We start from the raw sequence: 3,942 nt of genomic DNA, 5'->3' as shown, positions 1-3,942 counted from the left end.
TTCAGACTACTCTTGTTATTTCCCAATTGCTTCCATCATTTTTCTTTCACGTTAGGACGCGAGTGTGTAGATGTGTTTGGTTTTCGTTTCACTGATTCTCATTGAAGATTTGAGAATTAACGACGAAAGAATCAGTTGCCTCGGAAAGCAGAAGGTTTGGTTCTCAACGATCTTGAAGACGCACCCATGTAGAGCAGCGTGTGAAGATTCGTACTACAAAACACCAAGTGCTCAAAGTGACGTCTGCGTTTACCGTTGAAACTTTTCATCTCAGGTGTAAAAGTAGTTGTGTTGAATAGCTTCATGTAGCAGAGTGGCGCAGCGGAAGCGTGCTGGGCCCATAACCCAGAGGTCGATGGATCGAAACCATCCTCTGCTATACACGGTTTACGCACGATTGATAAGCGCACTGTCACTTTAATGAAGTGCTTTGAAACTATTTTTTCTCTCGTGTGTGCAAGCTTCAAACTTAGGGTATTCTTTAATCTTTACCAATAGCAGATGCCCAAGTGTATCTTGTTCTGAGATCCTTGATAGTTTCCTCAAATCCTTCAAATGAACATTAATATCGGAGCAATTATGTTTATACGGTATATATTACAGTTAAGGCACATATAAGAAAATATCAACGCACATTTGTATAATGCTCATTTAATAATGATTGTCAACGATTGTCAAGTTATCCAACAAATCTGTGTTCTAATTTTGAAATATTTTTGCTAAGGATACAACGGGTGTATAAATGAATTCTCCCGACAGCCAGTTGAAGATAAAATTCCAGACGTGAAAATAGTTTTCTTGGACATTGACTTAGGTACTTAATTGTTTACTTGTTGTAGTTCCACACGAGTAAACCACGAAGATTTCCTGCAAAAGTCAAGAGAGTTTGCTAAGAAATCCCTTCAAGTCAGTTTCTAGCAGAGATTGTTTACATCAGAACAATCTGAAGCATATCCCTGAGTGGGTTTCAACCACCAGCCCTTTGCTTAACAGCTGCACAGGGACACGTTCCCTTTGCGTTTCACATTTCACATCTTTGTAGCAAAAGGAAATAAAATACTGCCATTTTCCTGCCAGTTGGCAGTATTTCTTCTGCACTGACCAAGAAAAACCAAGAACTTGATTTCATCTTTCGCAGGCTGTAATTTCCAGAAAAGGGAGTGAATACTTGTATTAAGCAAAATCAAGCCGACGGAAATGCACTGCTGTTGTTTTTCTGCACTTTTCGTTAAAAGGAGAAAAAATCACTGGCATTTTTAACTTGTAACAGTTAATTTAAATTATCAGACCACCTATGGAACTGAGAGCTGGGTGGAAATAAAACCAGGATACACATTTTAACCTCTAGAATCAGGAGTCTGATCCTCCTGGCTTCTATACTCCGAAGATTCGTGTAAAACCCTTAAAAGCGCTTATTACAGGGACTCGTGCTCGTTCTCTACTGCTACTCTCTACTACTCTCTGCTACTCCACACGGGTACGCTTTATAACGCATTAATCTGTGAAGTAAACTATATATTTTTTCTGTTTAATGAATTTAATTCCTAGGTTTGTTGCTCTCCTTCTCCAACTGTTATGAATCGCTTCTCTTCACAGCCCGGTGTGTTTTGGAGATGTTATATCTGTAAGAAAAGCCCCCCGGGCTCCGGACAGGAGTCTTCTCCAGCGGAGACGCGCTCTGCTCTGTCAGAAAGAGCGCTGTGACGTCACAGACACCAGCCAGAGCCCCGGAATCAGTGCGCAAAACCGCGGGAGGCGCGCGGATCACACGGAGGAGAGTTATTGATCACTTATCTATCGACAACCAATTAATTCAACTGAAGAACCGTAGAATAAACGATTAACTTCACCGATTGGTGAGTACTGATTCTTTTCCCGTTCTTGACCCTGTTTTAAATATCTAGAAAACAGTCAATAAAGACTGTATCAATCAGTTACCATAGTGCATTTAATGTTAATAATGTTCAATCTGAAATTAAACAATGATTATTCATATTATTATTTAGGTTACTGTATCCTAGAGCTTAGAAAATTATATTCCAAGTTGATAAATGTATGTAAGTATCAGTTTAAATGCATTTTTTCCTGTGTTTATAAATCATAAGTATGGTAACCACGGCGACAGGCGGCATGTCACTGTGCGTGTCTAGGTGTCTCGCCTTCGTCACAAAGAGCGATGTGACGTCATGGGTAGCAACAAATTCTAATACAATGTTTGTATTACAAGTGTAATACAAGTGTATTCATGTCAATATTAGAGAGTACAACTGGTAGTTTTCATGCTAGTGTTTATGTGAGTATTAATGATGATAGCGATACTGATAGTTTTAGTTTTAATGTTCATATTCATGTTAATATTAATTATAATTATAGAGTTACTAAGTTAAGTAACTTACTTAAGTTAAGTTAAGTAAAGTAAAGTTAAGTAAGCGAAAGTGTTCAAAAATTCTTTTGCCCAGTTCTGAGGGCCTGTCCCCATCCTATTCCATAATGTAATTATATATAATATAATACCTTACAACAGTATTACTGTTAGAGTATTAACAGTAGTAGTAGTGTTTGTTTTAATGATAGCTTTACTGTTATTATAAGTAGTTTGTGTCAATGTTATTGATAATGATAGTGTGTGTCTTAGTGATAGTGTTACTGTTGTAATATGAGGAGTTATTTGTGTTAATGTTAGTTATCGTGTATCTGTAGATACCTGTGTATGTGGTGTCTGTGCATGTGTGTCTGTAAGTGTGTGGTGTTTGTTAGTGTGTAAGCATGTGGGGTCTCTGAGTGTGTGGTGTCTACAAGTGTGTCTGTGAGTATGTGTAGTGTCTCTTTGTTTCTGTGAATGCATGCCTGTCATAGTGTGTGTATGGTGTGTGTCTGTGAGTGTTTGGTGTCTATCAGTGTGTAGTTCTATATTTGTAAGTGTATGTGTGGGTATGTCTGTCAGTGTGTGTAGTGTCTATGTGAGTATTAATGATGATAGTGTTACTGATTTTAGCATTAATGCTAGTATTCATGTTAATATTAGTGATAATTATACTGTTCGTGTCAGAGTATTAACACTCTGTATTATTAGTCTAGTAGTAGTTTGTGTCAGTGTTAGTAACAATGATTGTGTATGTTTTGGTGATAGTGTTACTGTTGCAATATTAGCAGTATCTGCATTAGTGTTAGTTATAGTGTATGAGTGTATGCGGGGTCTATGTGTGTATATAGTGTCTACAGTGTATGTGTGTGTCTGTGCATGTTTGTGAGTGTGTGAGTGTCTGATTGTTTGTATAAATGTGTGTTGTGTCTGTGAGTGTGTGCGAGTATAAATGTATGTGAGTGTGTAGGTGTATATCTGTCTTTGTGTGTGAATGTTTGTGGAGGTGGGCTTGGGCTCCACTGATGGGCTCACACACCTGAAGACACTAACGTTTCTCTCCGTTAGAGTATGTGAATAACAGTTTAACCCAAAATGTTTGTAATTGTGATTTTGTTAAAATGCAATTAATCGTCTATCAGCAGTAAGTTTACAGTTCGTATCCTTCGTTTTGTCTTTTAACTTAAGTGTTCAGGATCCAAGCCCGTGAGCGGACGGTTGTGTTTCTTGAATCTCTTGTAATCATCAAAAGTCGTTGTTTGAGTCCTTCCTTCAGTTTTTTCTCAAGTTGTACCATGGATATTTTATACGATCCATACTTTTCATGATCTTTTGAATATTCCTTCACTTCCTTCCTTCATGGAAAAAGTTCAAGTGGTTCTTGTCACTGTGCTCCACATCTACAAGAGAGCACTTGTAACAGTACAGGACACGCAGTGAGGAGTTTGTGCAGCTTTCAGCTCAGTGCGGAGTCCAGAGGGAGGATTCGCTCACTGAATGTTCTCTCAAGAAATCCCGGGTGAGATTCAACAGGTGGCTTCTTCAACAGCCACGACAAGTCTGAAGACTTTCTTCTGAAT

General features: G+C 38.3%; 1 non-coding gene across 1 annotated transcript; it reads left to right on the top strand.

Moving 5' to 3' along the window:
• Positions 1-307: 307 nt before the first annotated feature.
• Positions 308-379, top strand: trnam-cau (transfer RNA methionine (anticodon CAU)). The gene has a single exon. It is a non-coding gene; the product is annotated as a tRNA-Met (tRNA).
• Positions 380-3,942: the final 3,563 nt, after the last annotated feature.

The sequence above is a fragment of the Lepisosteus platostomus genome, chromosome 5, assembly GCF_059453375.1.
Source record: "Lepisosteus platostomus isolate fLepPlt1 chromosome 5, fLepPlt1.hap1, whole genome shotgun sequence".
In the NCBI taxonomy this organism is placed as follows: Eukaryota; Metazoa; Chordata; class Actinopteri; order Semionotiformes; family Lepisosteidae; genus Lepisosteus; species Lepisosteus platostomus.
This window is presented reverse-complemented; position numbering and strand designations above follow the sequence as displayed.